The following is a 16,989-nucleotide window of genomic DNA, read 5'->3' on the forward strand; positions in this document are numbered from 1 at the left end:
GGTGATTAGTGCATTCCAGTGACATAAACGTACAGTTTACAGCCAACAGCAAGCTGCAATTGACCGATTGTGCTAAATAAACTGACTTTCTGCTTCACAACCACTATTGTACGTTCAAAGAGTTAAATCCATATACACGCCGGGTGGCGGTAATATTTTTTGGGTGATTAGTGCATTCCAGTGACATAAACGTACAGTTTCCAGCCAACGGCAAGCTGCAATTGACCGATTGTGCTAAATAAACTGACTTTCTGCTTCACAACCACTATTGTACGTTCAAAGAGTTAGATCCATTTACACTCCGGGTGGCGGTAATATTTTTGGGGGGATTAGTGCATTCCAGTGACATAAACGTACAGTTTCCAGCCAACGGCAAGCTGCAATTGACCGATTGTGCTAAATAAACTGACTTTCTGCTTCACAACCACTATTGTACGTTCAAAGAGTTAAATCCATTTACACGCCGGCTGGCGGTAATATTTTTTGAGTGATTAGTGCATTCCAGTGACCTAAACGTACAGTTTCCAGCCAACGGCAAGCTGCAATTGACCGATTGTGCTAAATAAACTGACTTTCTGCTTCACAACCACTATTGTACGTTCAAAGAGTTAAATCCATATACACGCCGGGTGGCGGTAATATTTTTTGGGTGATTAGTGCATTCCAGTGACATAAACGTACAGTTTACAGCCAACGGCAAGCTGCAATTGACCGATTGTGCTAAATAAACTGACTTTCTGCTTCACAACCACTATTGTACGTTCAAAGAGTTAAATCCGTTTTTATTTTTGGGGTGCTTATTGAATTAAAGAGTATGCCAGACAACACGCAGAGGAGTGGCAGAGGAGGCAATGTTTTAGGAGCGAGCAGACGTGGCAGCAGAGGAAGGGGTCGAGGCAGCACTAGTCGCAGCCAGAGGCCAGTGCTCCCGGTGTCATCCAGCGGTCGTGTCTCCACCGACAACCCTGCCGTCATCGATTGGTTGACTCGGTCGTCTTCCTCTTCCCAGGTCACCTCTGACACCTACAGCCAACGGTCGGTGGGTACGTCAGACACAACCGTTAGTTGGCATGGCCCGGGAGCAAGCCCACTGAAATCACGTGTCCTCGACCTGCCCCTGTCCTTTGGTGTTCCCTCACCAAGCGAAGTATCGCATGCTGTGGGCTCAGCCCCACTGTACAGTGAGGAAGAGCTAACAGAGGGTGGTCAGGAACGGGGGGAGACATCCGCCTCTTCAGCAGCCAGGCGAAGAAGTACTGGCGAGGAGAGTGGCTCGGTAGCCGGTCTAGAGACAGGTCTGTCTCCTGACCCACACGCAGCCGAGGGGGCTAGTAGTGACGCGGAGACCCTAATTGATGATGATGAGGCTGATCGCACTTGGCAGCCTTGTCGTCATCAGGCTATTGCTTCCGCATCATCAGGAGAAGAGGGTGCCAGCTTGGCAGCGAGCAAAACAGTCGGTGGGTTGCCCAGGAGGCAGCAGGGTCGCAGCAGTGTCAGTGGAGCCAAACGGCCACGGAGTAGAGCACCAGCTCCACTGCAGCCTACCACCACGGCCAGTAGTGGTGCCGGTGTGCACGGAGGAAGTAGCAGTCAGCCAGTGAGGAGTAGCGGGGGCAAAGTTTCCTACTCGGCGGTGTGGCAATTTTTCGTCAAGCCGCCCGAGGAAGTAAACGTAGCCGTATGTCGACTATGTGGCCAGAAAGTCAAGCGTGGCCAGGGGGCCAATGTTGGGACTACAGCGTTGCGTCAGCATATGCAGCGGCGCCATTCGGTGGCCTGGGAAAACCGTGATAAAGATACGGCGGTTCTGCCTGCCCCAGCCCCCGCTCCATCACCCGCTCCGTTACTTGCTCCGTCACCCGAGGTCAATCGCCCTCTATCAGCCAGTCAAGGCTCCAACACCTCTGCTGAGGGGAGTTGTCGCTCGTTGGCATCTTCCGCTCGTTCAGATGCTCCTTCTCCTGCTACTCCTCTTCACGGATTCCGTCAGCAGTCTTTCTTGGAATCCGTTTCCAAGAGACAACAGTTTGCGAGCATGCACCCAACGGTGCAGAAGCTGAACGTCCTCCTGTCCAAGTTGCTGGTGCTGCAGTCCCTCCCTTTCCAAGTGGTGGACTCAGCACCTTTCCGAGAAATGATGGCTTGTGCCGAGCCGCGGTGGAGAGTGCCAAGCCGGCATTTCTTCGCCAAAAAGGCAGTGCCAGCCCTGCATTCACATGTAGAAGAGATGGTGGGCCAGTCTTTGAGCATGTCGGTCTCTGCCAAAGTGCACGGCAGCGCCGACGTGTGGAGCTGTAACTACGGTCAGGGACAGTACATGTCATTTACGGCCCACTGGGTGAACGTGGTGCCGGCACAGCCGCACCAGCAATTTGGACAGGTCACGCCGCTTTTGCCTCCACGTTTGCACGTCCTTGGTCCAGCAAAGATGTCCGCCTCTACCACCTCTTCTTTCGCCGTGTCCTCAGCCGCCACCCCCGTGCCAAGTCCCATTACCCGACCGGCATATCACATGTGCAGGGCGCAACGGTGTCACGCTGTGCTGCACCTGGTATGCCTTGGCGAACGTAGTCACACAGGGGAGGAACTTCTGAGTGTAATGAACAGAGAAATCGACAGATGGCTGTCTCCGCGCAAACTCAAAATCGGAACCATGTTGACCGACAACAGAAAGAACATGGTGTCTGCTCTGCGTCAAGGAAGGTTGTGCCATGCGCCATGCATGGCTCACGTGTTCAATCTGGTTGCCAAGCGGTTCCTAAAATCCACCATCCCACTGCAAGACATCCTTAAAATGTCACGTAAACTTTGCATGCATTTCAGCCATTCCTACACCGCAAAGCACACCCTCCTTGAGCTGCAGCGGCAGAACGGAATTCCACAGCATCGCCTGATCTGCGATGTTGCAACAAGGTGGAATTCAACCCTACATATGTTAGACCGCCTTTACGAACAGCGAAAGGCCATCACCGATTTCCTGATGTTACAAGCGGATAAAGGTACTCCCCTGTGTAACTTAGATGTCAGCCATTGGCAGCTCATGCGTGACACCTGCCGCTTGCTCAGGCCCTTTGAGGAGGCCACGCTATTCGTGAGTCGGCAGGACTATGGGATGAACGACGTCATTCCTCTGTTGCACGTCCTGGAACAAATGCTGTTAACAATGGCTGGTCAGGGTGCGGTAGACGTGGCGCACAGATCTCAACGCCACATGACCCCTGTGGGGGCAGGACAGGAAGAAGAGGAGGAGGTAGAGGAGGACATTGGTGCTCAGGAATTATTGAGTGAAATGGGTGGTTTTTCCACTCAGCGGACAGGAGTGGAGGAGCAGGAGCATCTGGTAGAGGAGGAGGAGGAGACAGAGGACCCAGACGCACCGTGGCAGTATGCTGTGGAGATGGAGGCAGGGAGTCCCTCGCATTCCTTGGCACAAATGGCCCATAGCATGCTCGGTTGCTTGCGTAGCGACAGCCGAATAATAACCATCAGACAGAGGGATGACTTTTGGCTGTCCACCTTGTTGGACCCTCGCTACCGTTCAAAAATGGTGGCCTTTTTCACACCTGCTGAGAGGGAGGCCAAAATAAAGTACTATAAAAACCACCTATGTAGTCAGTTGGTCTCTGCCTTTCTGCGCCAACGTCCATCCTCAGACACTGTGGGCCCTGTGCGCTCGCGTTCCGCTGCCATGGCAGCAGGGGAGGGGTGGGGTGGTAGGAGCAGTGGCAGCTCCACCAGCAGCGGCTGCCTCAGTCTGCAGTCGATGATGAGTAGCTTTCTTCACCAGCGCAGTGAGGAAACTACTAACCAGCCGCAGCAGCAGCAGCATCAGGTGGACCTGGAGCAGGACCTCAAACAACAGGCTTGGGCCTACTTGGACAGCACCCTGCCAACCGAGGTAGACAATCCCCTTGACTACTGGGCAACGAAACTTGACCTTTGGCCCCAACTAGCTGAATTTGCCCTTGAAAGGCTGTCATGCCCGGCCAGTAGCGTGGCATCGGAGCGCGTGTTTAGTGCGGCAGGAGGTATTGTAACTCCGCGGAGGACACGACTGTGCACCCAAAGTGTGGAGAGACTCACGTTTGTGAAAATGAATCAGGCGTGGATTAGTCTGGATTTCAAACCACCAGTTCCTGACACAACTGACCTAATAACCTAGCCGTTCAGGCCGCTCCCTGAACACCTCGGGAATTGCTTTGTATATCTGTCGCCTTAGAGGCCGCTGTCTGAACAGCTCATGAGTTGCTTTCTATATGTGTCGCCTTTGAGGCCGCTGGCTGGACAGCTGATGAATTGATTTGTATATATGTACTTATTGTCCGCTGTCCGGACAGCTCATGAATTACTTTTTGTATATAGCCTTCCAAACCACTCTCAGAATAAGTCATGATATTCATGCTGTGTATAGCCTTATAGGCCAATGGTCAATCAAGTCATGATTGTTATAGTGTGTATAGCCTTATAGGCCGCTGTCTTTACAACTTTATAATTCCATGCAGTATATAGCCCTATCGGCCACTTTCTGGCATCCAGTTGCTGTAGCCCCCATCACCACACTGTGCCACGGGCCCCTGTACCGCCTTCTCATACTGCTGCCAGATCCATCCTCTGCCATGTGCGTCTTTGTCGTCTGCTCACGCTGCTGGGTTCCAGTTTTAAACCTAGGCCTGTGTATGGCTTCCGAATACTGCTGCCTCCACCGCCACCCTGCGCCATGTGCCTCTGTCGTCTGCTCACGCTGCTGACGGCTTCCGCTTTTTAACCTAGGCCTGTGTATGGCTTCCGAATACTGCTGCCTCCACCGCCACCCTGCGCCATGTGCCTCTGTTGTCTGCTCACGCTGCTGACGGCTTCCGCTTTTTAAACTAGTCCTGTGTATGTCTTCCGAATACTGCTGCCTCCACCGCCACCCTGCGCCATGTGCCACTTTCAGGTCTCCTTACACTGTTGGTGGGTTCCATTTTGTGATAGGGTGCTGTATGGCCTTCCATTGCTGCTGCCTCCACCGCCACCCTGCGCCATGTGCCTCTGTCGTCTGCTCACGCTGCTGACGGCTTCCGCTTTTTAACCGAGGCCTGTGTTTGGCTTCCGAATACTGCTGCATCCACCGCCACCCTGCGCCATGTGTCTCTGTCATCTGCTCACGCTGCTGACGGCTTCCGCTTTTTAACCGAGGCCTGTGTTTGGCTTCCGAATACTGCTGCATCCACCGCCACCCTGCGCCATGTGTCTCTGTCGTCTGCTCACGCTGCTGACGGCTTCCGCTTTTTAACCTAGGCCTGTGTATGGCTTCCGAATACTGCTGCCTCCACCGCCACCCTGCGCCATGTGCCTCTGTCGTCTGCTCACGCTGCTGACGGCTTCCGCTTTTTAAACTAGTCCTGTGTATGTCTTCCGAATACTGCTGCCTTCACCGCCACCCTGCGCCATGTGCCACTTTCAGGTCTCCTTACACTGTTGGTGGGTTCCATTTTGTGATAGGGTGCTGTATGGCCTTCCATTGCTGCTGCCTCCACCGCCACCCTGCGCCATGTGCCTCTGTCGTCTGCTCACGCTGCTGACGGCTTCCGCTTTTTAACTGAGGCCTGTGTTTGGCTTCCGAATACTGCTGCATCCACCGCCACCCTGCGCCATGTGTCTCTGTCGTCTGCTCACGCTGCTGACGGCTTCCGCTTTTTAACCTAGGCCTGTGTATGGCCTTCAATTGAAGCTGCTTCTGCTCCGCCACTCTGCCATTGGACTTTTGATAGTCGTCTCCCCACGCTGCTGCTGGGGGGACTTTTTAACATAGGCCTCTGTATGGTCTTCAATTTTAGCTGCTTACGCTCCGCCACTCTGCCATGGGCCCCTGTACCGCCTCCTCATGCTGCTGCCAGGCCCGTAATCTGCCATGGGCCCCCGTACCGACTCCTCATGCTGCTGCCAGGCCCGTAATCTGTCATGGGCCCCTGTACCGCCTCCTCATGCTGCTGCCAGGTCCAGAGTGTGTCATGGGTCCCTGTACGGCCTCCCATTGCTGCTGTCTCCATCGCCACACTCTGCCATGTGCCACTTTCAGGTCTCCTCACACTGCTGGTGGGTTCCATTTTGTCATAGGGTGCTGTATGGCCTCCCATTGCTGCTGCCTCCACCGCCACACTGTGGCTCCACACTCTGGTTTTGGCCCCGTGACTGCCCAAATGAGTGAAGTGTGCGGTGATTCTAAGATCGACGGCACTCATCTGCATGTCATACTGACTGACAGTATTATTTCTCTTCCCCAGCAGACTCCAAGGGCATTTAAATTAAAGGTACAGTGTTCTGCACTAATATAAAGGCTCTCTGAAGCCTAGAAACACCCTTTTTATAAGTTAAATTCGCAGCGAATATATTCGGCACGAAGCGAATTTAATCGGCGAATTCGGCGAATCAGCCGAACCGAATTTTTGAATAATTCGCTCATCTCTAATTGTGACTGCTGTCATAGAGTCACGGGTTTACTTAGCTTTCCCCTCTTCATCAGCATATTTTTGAGGCTGCTGCTAAAGGGCCTACCACTACTGGGATTTTTCAGGAAGCTGCCTTCAGAGTTTTCATGTGCCTAGGATATCCTGCAATCTAAATCCCTCCTCCCTTCATTTATAACTGAGAGATACAATAAACCATAACAGACCCGTAGACTGGAGCCTGAGTTTGTTGGTGTGCTACTGAGACTCAAAACTGGGCTGGGGCCTCTGAACAGATAAGGGTTGCCCAATTCATTCCCAGCTGCTTCTTTGGGGGTTATCACTACATTAACAACAATATAAGATCCATCCCTCCCATTTGCCTGAAAGCTTCTTGAATGCCTTGTCCACAAACAGATGAGTTGCTACTTCACTGATTACAACCTTGTCGACCCCTTACAGTCTGCTTCCACCCACAACATTGTACTGAAACTGCTCTACTAAAACTCAGTATTGACCTACTAATTGCTAAAACCAAAGGTCATAAGTTCATACTCATACTCTTAGACCCTTATGCTGCCTACGACACTACTGACCCCACCTCCTCAGTAAACTCCACTCCTTTGGCCTCCACAACTCTGCTCTTTCCTGGTTCTCCTCTTACCTATCTCAGGGTACCTCCAATGTCACCTAAAACTCAATCTCCTTCGCTCCTCTTCCACTTTTGCTTGGGGTATCCCCAAGGCTCTGTCCTTGGGACTTTCCTATTCTCTCTCTGCACCTCTTACCTGAGCCAGCTGATGACCTCCCACAGTTTCCAATTCCACCTCTATGCTGATGATACTCAGATCTTTCTCTCCACTCTCCAGCTCGCCCCATCAATCTCCCCACTGTATCCTAAATTTACTGAGCGATATATCAGTGTGGATTAAAAATGGGATTTTTAGTTCACACATATTACAATACATATTTAAGCTGACCAACTGCGTTAAATTAATCCCTGTTTGGCCAGTCCTTCTCTGCTCTGCCAATGCAAATGCTACTGTGGACACTTTGATGCAGTTGGCCAGCTTAGCATAGTAGGTCAGTAGCCAGAAGTAAACCTAATAGCTCTCCCCCACTTTGTCAAAAATGTAAGATTACCACAAAAAAATATAGGCGGGGTAGCCTAATAGTGAGCTCAAGGAAAGCACCTTTTTAGCTGTGTGGGCGCTAACCAAGTAAATTTAAGTAACAAAAAAAGAGTTGTAGTTGCAAGATGCAAATTACCAAAGTAGGTAATAAAAACCCAAGCAATGTAGCTCATACGTAAAACCACATATTTTATTAATCCCATATTGGGAGAGAAAAGTGATATCTGTAGATATACACATACAATCACTGAACACATATTAAAAACAATGAAAGATAGCAATCCCGATTGCAACATATAAATTTCAGTTGTATTCACTTTAGACTGGCATAAGATTATGTACAGCGCTGGAACGTTTCATGTGAACCTATAATTTAGCATGTAAGTCATGACTATGGACAAATAACATAATAAGTATGCATTTTGACTACTTTGGTAGTTTGCATTTTGCAACTACAACTCTTTTTTTGTTACTCCCCCACTTTGTGTCTGTTCACCCCAGGTTGGCATTGTGTCCACAGTAGCATTTGTGTTGGCAGAGCACAGTAGGACTGGCCATAGAGAGATTAATTTGACGCAGTTGGACAGCTTAAACATGTATTGCAATATGTATGAACTAAAAATCACTATTTTTATTGCAATGTTTGCTGGAAATGGTAATTAGCAGTGTGCAGAGGGTTCTTACGAGATTTCTGTTAATATGTGGCTACACCCCTCTAGTACCTGATAGATAATTCATGTACAAGCTATTGGGATTTGAACACAGGTATCTTGTTTCTATATCAGTATTGATGTCACATCATTTTGTCAAACTTAATATCTCTAAAGATTGTATTATTTCCTCCTCTGCAATCACAACCTCAGTGACTTTACCATTGAGATCAATAGCACAATTATTGGTCCCTCCACACACACCAGGGTGCTAGGTGTAATGCTAGACTCTGACTTCTCCTTCAAGCCCCACATCATCTGGCTAAATCTTGCCACCTTAACCTCTGTAACATTTTTAGAATTCTTAACTAATGACACCACAAAAACAACTTATTCACTCCCTGGTTATCTCCCACCTTGACTGCTGCAACTCCATACTTGCTGGCCCACCTCTGCGCAAGGTATCCTCTCTTCAATCTATCATAAATGCTTCTGCTAGATTTATACACCTTACTAACTGATCCAAGGCTGGTGCCCCTCTCTGCCAATTACTTCACTGGCTTCCACTAGATGAATGTATAAAATTCAAAATACTAACCACAGCATAAAAAAAACCATCCATAACACTGCCCCCAGCTTAATCACAAACCTCTTCTCAAAATATCGTCCAAATCGTCGACTCCTTTCCTCTCAAGACCTCCTTTTCTCTAGCTCCCATGTCACCTCCTCCCATGGCAGCCTTCAGGACTTCTCCAGAACCTCCAAGACCTCTCCCATCCTCTGGAGCCTACCCAACCTCCACCTAAAAACTGTACTTTGGCCACCTCCATCAGATCATCATCTGCAGGTATTACCTTTTGCCACCTCCCCTTTCCTTTTAGATTGTAAGCTTCATGAGCAAGGCCCTCCTATTCCTTCTGTATTGAACTGTTTGTAATTGTACTGTCTCCCTGTATATTGTAAAGTACTGCACAAACTGTTGGCACTATTTAAATCATGTATAATAATAATAAACAGATAGATATGTGGACCATCTTGTTACAGTATATGTACTAATTGAATAGGCTGAATACAAAATGTATACCTGTGCACCAGTAGTGTATTCCTAGTAGGTACATTGGTGCCATTTTCAAAGACTCATAGCAACTAGAGACCACTATTTATTTTAAACATAAGACTTAATTTCCTGTAACCCCTAGTAACTATAGGCTACCATTTTTTTTATAACAACCAGTTATCTCCATCTAATCTAAAGTAGCCATTCAGAAGCCTTAGATTCCTGTAACTCATATAACAGTTAACCTTAACTGTACATACAGACTTATTTATATATTTGTGTAACACCCTCTTAGTTAGGTGCTAGGATTTGTATAGTTAAGATAAGTATAGCTGTGTTTCTCTGCTTAACAGAGTGCTGTGATTGTCAGGTCTTCACATGATGCTCTGGTACTGTTTGAGTTTGTCTAAGTTCTGCCTGCCTTCAGGAGGCTCCGAGAGCCTTCTAGAACATGGGTAGGGGCTAGGTAAATGAACAGCATAAATGAATACAGCCAATTGCAGGGGAGAGCAGCCCCATTGCATGCTGGGGCTGGTATTTATGTTCTGTGAGCACATGGGTTCAACGTTTTTCCTGGGAGAAGATTGAACCAAGTAAGGGTGGAGGCAGGCTTGCCTCGCCTGGCACTTGCTGCCATGCGAGCTTCAGATGCCTAACATAGCATTCCTGGCTTTGTAATAGGCTTCAGCATCCCTTCCCTGTAAGGAATTAACAGAACTTTTACTGTAAGAACTTGTACTGAGAGGGGGAAATTTTGGATTGGGGGGGGTTGAGGGGTAAGATTGATTTTAGTAGGGGTAATTTGGGGGGGGGGGGTGAGCTTCAATCTTCAATTATTCTTCTATTACTGTACCTGCAGCTCCAACAGTGCAGTCCTATTTCACGGCTTCCACCCACCGCTGCCAGCATTAGTGGCTGGTTGCTAGAGCCACCTGATGTCTAGCAACCAACCATGTGGTTGGTCTGCCCTCACCATTCAGTGGAGAACAGAACTTCCTCCTGCAGGTATGGCTGTTGCCTGTGCCCTGCCTCTCTCCCTGCTTTAGGTGTAGCTGAGGGCTATCTCTTTACTGGATTGGGCAGTCTCTTTGCTGCATTGGGCTGTCTCTTTGCTATATGGGGATGTCTTTTTGCTGGATTGAGCTGTCTCTTTGCTGTATGGGGATTTCTCTTTGCTGGATTGGGCTGTCTCTTTGCTATATGGGGATGTCTCTTCATTGCACTGGGCCATCTCTTTGTTGAATACAAGGATATGTCTGTTTACTGAATATTTGGGGATGTTTCTTTGATGAATATATAGGGGGTGTCTCTTTGCTGAATTGGACCAAATCTTTGCTGAATATAAAGGATTGTCGCTTTGCTGCTCTTAGGCCAAAATATAATTCCTTACTGTTAAATTTTGAAAGCACTGATGACTTGGAATACAACTTTAATTTTCATATTTTAAGTTGTAAGAGTGTTAAAATAAAAGTGGGTGCACTGAAGGACTGGTGGGAAGGGATTTTGTGTGATAGCAAGTGGGTGGGCCCTGGGGAATATTGTTGGTCAGGCCTGGTGTGTCCCAAGCCTAAAGCTGTGTAAGGGGCCACAAAATTTCTGATGCCTGCCCTGGGCAGGATTGTGGTTATTGACCACTAAATGCTATGAGTTGAGTTTACTGGTGAGTGAACATTGTGTGAAGATGCTATTAAGATTTTGTAATCTACTGGCAAGATGTGAAGTAGTCTCAGATCCCATACAGTTTTGCCCTTAACTAAGGCATGCAGACAGGAGGGTGTGCTTAACTCAGTGAAATAAATATGGGGAGGTTTTTGGATTCCCCCCTACTTAACCTATAAATATGTACTATCTTGTCTGTTCCTATAATTAGCTAGTCTATTGAAGCTCTGTTAGTATTGATGGTGACACTATAAACAATAATATCTATAATAATAATAATCACAATGGTCAAATAAGCAAAGGTCTTATCTATGTACAAAGAATGTAAAACTAATATATTATTATACAGGATTTATATAGCGCCAACAGTTTGCTCAGCGCTTTACAATATAACGGGAGACAATACAGAAACAATACAGTTCAATACAAGAGGGTTAAGCTCCTTGGAGCTTACAATCTAAGAGGGAGGGGCTAGTGGTACAAAAGGTTGTAACTGTAGGGAATGAACTGGTAGGAGGAGTAGAAGATTCCATTATTAGCTGAGGGTGGGATAGGCTACCCTGAAGAGATAGGTTTTCAGAGATCGCCTAAAAGTGAGCAGAGTAGGCGATAGTCTGATAAATTGGGGTAGAGAGTTCCAGAGGATGGGGGAAGCTCTGGAGAAGTCCTGGAGACTAGCACGGGAAGAGGAGACTAGGGAGCTAGAGAGCAGGAGCTCGTGCGAAGAGCGGAGAGTACGGTTTGGGTGATATTTGGAGACAAAATTGCCGGCATCTGTCATCTGGGTTCCGTCCCCTGCGAGCATCGGGACGTACAGGGGGACGGAACGGCGGGAAATTTGAAAATGACAAAAAGTGACATTCACTAAAATCACTAAAACCACATAGTAAAACATTACTGTATCAAAGCATTTCACAAACATTTTGTCCCTAGTGCTTTGTCCTGTGCCCTGCCTGCATTTTTACTGTTCTTTCTGTCTGGAAACTGAGAAACGTCCATGGCGTCCAAAAAGCGTCCCTTTAGGTCAAACGTGGTTTTAGACCAGCTAGAGAACAGCAATAGTAAATCAGAACCACTTGCATAATTGAGTGATAATGATTTGTGGTGAAATTCGTCATCAGACACTGAAAACGATTTTGCGACTTTGCTCAGTGATGTGCGAACTTGGCGCTATATTTCAAATTTCAGTGTTTTTGGTTTGATTATATTATTGAATTAAATTTAATATTGTTATATCATTATTTTTTATGATTATTTATTAAATTTTAATTTATGCTATCGCATTTCAAATTTTAACATACCTGGGATGTTTACTAGACTCTTATTCGGACAGATTTCAGTGAGTTATTCCTAAAAATTACAGGCCTACAATATGAAACGCCAAATTTCCATGCAAAATAATGGTACCGCTTTCAGCACCAAAAATCTGAAATAATCAGACCGCCAGGGAGGTTAATTAGGTGAAAAAAAAGTTAATCAGTCCATAAGTCCATATCCCTAGGGACCTCAGCTGGGGTGGGGAAGTAGAAAAGTGACATGTAACATTTTTAGCAGCACACTCTTGCTTCTCCCATGCAGATTCCAAAGATTTTTTACCTAGATACATTTTCCCTTTTTATATGCTTTATCCAGCAGAGGGCTGTACTTCTCAGAAATCCCGGGGAATCCCTAACAGTAGGGTTATTATTATTATTACACAGTATTTATATAGCGCCAGCAGTTTGCTCAGCACTGTACATTACAGTGAGAGACAATACATGAGACAGTACAGTAACAATACAATAAAATACACGAGGGGTTCGAGGGCCCTGCTCCTTGGAGCTTACAATCTAGGAGGGAGGGGAGAGTGGTACAGGAGGAAATAGCTGTGGGGGATGGAGTGGTGGGGAGAGTGGAGGAGATCAGCAGTTAGGTGAGGGCGGGGTAGACTTCTCTGAAGAGATGGGTTTTCAGGGTGCGCCTAAAGGTGAGCAGGGTAGGTGACAGTCTGATGGATTGGGGTAGTGAGTTCCAGAGGATGGGGGAAGCCCTGGAGAAGTCCTGGAGATGGGCATGGGAGGAGGAGACCAGAGAACTGCAGAGTAGGAGGTCTTGTGAGGAGCGGAGAGTACGTTTTGGGTGGTAGATGGATATCAGGTCAGTGACGTAGCTTGGGGCAGTGTTATGAACAGCTTTGTACATCAGTGTTAGTATTTTGAATTTTATGCGTTGGGCAATCGAAAGCCAGTGGAGGGATTGGCAGAGTTGGGTGGTGGATACGAAGCGGTTGGTAAGGTGGATGAGTCTGGCCGCAGAATTCAGGATAAACTGAAGTGGGGATAGCCTGTGTTGGGGTAGGCCGGCGAGGAGGGAGTTACAGTAGTCAAGTCGTAGGCCCTTTATCTCTGTGATATACACTGTTAGAGATAGCAGTAACATAGCTGGAGGTGATTCATTTAAAAAGTTCCATTTATCTTAGGGAAAGCTGTGTTGACTGCAAACAAAAATGGAGTTTATTGAATTTCCCTGGCACATGATTGTTTATAAAAATTAACAAAGTTTCCATTTATTTAGTAAGTGAACTTTAACTTTGCTATATAAGCAGTCCATACTCCTTTAGTAAATCAGCTCAACTGTGTGCAGGATTGCACGTTATATTTTTTAAATTAAGTTTGATGTGTACATATGTGTTGTAGACCATAGCAATAAGCTTGTCTTTGGTAAATGTATTTTGTTCTGCACACACAGACAGAGATGATGATGCTAAGTAAGGTTACTGTTAAGACATATGTGATTTATTTCCTCCTTTCAACTTCAATGGCATTTAAATGGAAAAATGCTTGTTTGTCCCTGAAAACTATGGATATCAATATTACACAAAAATTATCATTCTTCATCTGAACTGTACACACACTCAGGTCCTTGCCTTTAGGTGAACTTTACCTTGGCTTTAAATCAGTGTGATACAATGGTTGGATGCCCTGGGAATCTGAATGTCACAACTGAAACAATAAAACTAGAATGTTTTAAAACTGGATTACATTCGCAGGATATTAATCTGACAAACAATGTGATGATGTGTCAATGTAAAAATCTTATTTGAATTTATAAATGTACATAGGGACATCTGTATTCTCTCATTACATGTGTAGAGTCTGCTTCCTGATTTAAGGTGCTAACGAATGGTTATGTTTTACTGCTCCTTCTCACAATGCAAGGTTTTGGGCCAGGCTGTGTTGGGTAAATGTTGAACTTGCTAACAATTGTGTTTTGCTATGGATAGTATGCTCCAGCACCCCTGTGTGCATTGTCTAAGCCTTGGCGTACTTAAAAATAAAAATTAGATTTGTCATGTAAAAAATTGTAGGTCTATTTAAATGCATATACCATGTAGGAATAAAACCTTAATTTGTAAAAAATTTCAAACAATTGTACCTGGGGGATACAGCACTGTGCAAGGCCACATTTTTATGCTTCAAGCTTTGGTTGGATTAAGTCGTAATCTATGCTGGGGGGGTGAATTTTTTTTTTTGGGGGGGGGGGATTTGGGGAGAAGCAGGATTTGAGTTGGGAGGGGGATGGGGGAGCAAGGATTTGTGCTGGGAGGGAAAATGTCAGGAGAGAGGGGGAATTGTACTGGGAGGAATAGAATTTATTCTTGGGGGTAAGCATGCAGATTAGTGCATATAATGCTCATACATCTTAACCACATGCCACCCAGCCACTGTATAAATACGGCGGCAGGGCTGCACGGCTGGGCAAAAGCACATTTTAAAATGTGCATTTTGTAAACAGGTAGGGGGCGCGCGAGGCGGGCCGCCGCCCTACCTATCCCGCCGATCACAGCCGCGGATGTCAGTCGCTGGGTCACAGCCGGTCGTTACCGGCTATGTCCCGGCGATTGGCGGCAATCGCTGACAGAGAGCACAGCTGCAGTAGCTGTGCTTTCTGTCAGTTTCCTGACAGCTCCAGGACAAGCTGATCAGGACAGAAGAGTTTCTCTCTCCAGATCAGCGGTGTTCCCTGCAGTACACACCCCCGCCGCCTAGTAAAACACTCCCCTCACACAGTTAACCCTTTCCCTGAATAATAAACTTAACCCCTTCCTCCCCAGTGCCATTAGTACAGTGTCAGTGTTTTTTTTTTTTGCACTGATCACTGTATTGGTGTCACTGGTGATATCAGTGACCCCAAGTCAGTACCCCCCAATGTCAGAATGTCCGCCGCAGTCCCGCAGTCCCGCCATAAGTCGCTGATTGCCGCCATAAGTCACTGATCGCCGCCATAAGTAGCTGATCGCCACCATTATTAGTATAAAAAAAAACTAAAAATCCCAGTATCTTTCCCGCCGTTTGTAAATGCTATAACTTTCACTTTCACGTAAACCAATTAATTTACACGTATTGGGGTTTTTTTTTAGCAAAGACATGTCGCAGAATGCATTTTGGCAGAAATTTATGACTAAATTTGATTTTTACATTTTTTTTTACTGGACATGTTTTATATCAAAAAGTCCAAAATATTGTTTTTTGTCCTCAAAATTGTCAGCCTTTTTTTTGTAGCGCAAAAACCGCACAGGCAATCAAATACCACTGAAAGAAAGCTCAATTTGTGGGAAAAAAAAGGATGTAAATTTAATTTATGTACCGTATTGCATGACTGCGCAATTGTCCGTTAAACTAGCGCAGTGCTGTATAGCAAAAAAATGGCGTAAAGTACAGTATCTATACCATAGTTTGTAGACGCTATAACTTTCACACAAAGCAATCAATATACACTTATTGGGATTTTTTTTACCAAAAACATGTAGCAGAATACATTTTGGCCTAAATTTATAACCAACTTTGAGTTTACTATATATTTTTTATAGCTGAAAGTAAAAAATATTGTTTTTCTTCAAAATTTTAGGCCTTTTTTAGTTTATAGCGTGAAAAATAAAAAGTGCACAGGTGATCAAATACCACCGAAAGAAAGCTCTATTTGTGTGAAAAAGGACGTAAATCTCGTTTGGGTGCAGCATTGCATGACCGCGCAATTATCAGTTGAATTAGTGCAGCGCCGAGTAGCAAAAAGAGGCCTGGTCATTAAGGGGGGTAAATCCTCTGGAGGTCAAGTGGTTAAGAGGGGGAGCAGTTTGGCATGTTTGCCCTGAGGGCTAGATGACCTTGTCTCGGCACTGTGCATTTTACAAAAAAGGCACAAAAGCAGCATTATTTGGATGCTCAATGGCCATGACAAACAAGGACCTTACCATACGCACTGAGTTTCAGTGTACAATCGGCTAAATAGGTTAAGGGATTGCTATGTAAAAGAATGACCGTGCATGTGGGCTCATGATCCAAGTGTAGTGTATTTATTTATCTTTGTTTGTTCATGCTTTAGTAAATCAGCCCCTATTTGTCTGCCAAATCAGTAAAGATGAGGCAGAGCACACTGAGCTACTAAAAGTTCACTTCAGTGATTAATCAACATATTCAAAGGCCTAGCTGGAAGTTTGTGGGCTCCGATGCAAAAGTTGACCTTGGGCACCCCCACTACCAATCTCCACTTCCACGGTGCACAAAGATACTCCCACTGTGTGCCAAGATACTCCAAGTGGCTGAAGAGGTATGAGTCCCCAGAGTACCCCCTTACATCAGAGTCTACAGTGCTCCCCTTTACATCAGAGCCCCCCTTACATCAGAGTCTGCAGGGTTACCCTTTACAGTGCAAATGCAGTGCAACTCTGCAGACCCTGATGTAAAAGGGAACACTGTGGACTGTGATGTAAGGGTGGGTTCACACTATAGAAACGCAGTCCAGATGCATTCCGGATGCGTGTTTTTGATGCATTTGTGGTGCGTTCTGGTGCATTTTTGACGTGTTCCAGTGTGTTTTTTATGCATTCCATTTAATTTTTTCCCCTCTCTTTTTCTTCAACTTAAATAGGGACATGTGTGTTCCAGTGCGTTTTTGGTGCATTTTGGTGCATTCCGGTGCTTTTTTGTTATCACGTTCCAATACAATTCTGTGCAGAAAAAATGCAGCATGTTCTCCTTTTTTTTCTGCAACCGGAATACACTGGAACTTCAAGCACTGAT

This window comes from Staurois parvus, unplaced genomic scaffold, assembly GCF_062004578.1.
Source record: "Staurois parvus isolate SC_StPar_1 unplaced genomic scaffold, SC_StPar_1.0 ptg000133l, whole genome shotgun sequence".
NCBI lineage: Eukaryota > Metazoa > Chordata > Amphibia > Anura > Ranidae > Staurois > Staurois parvus.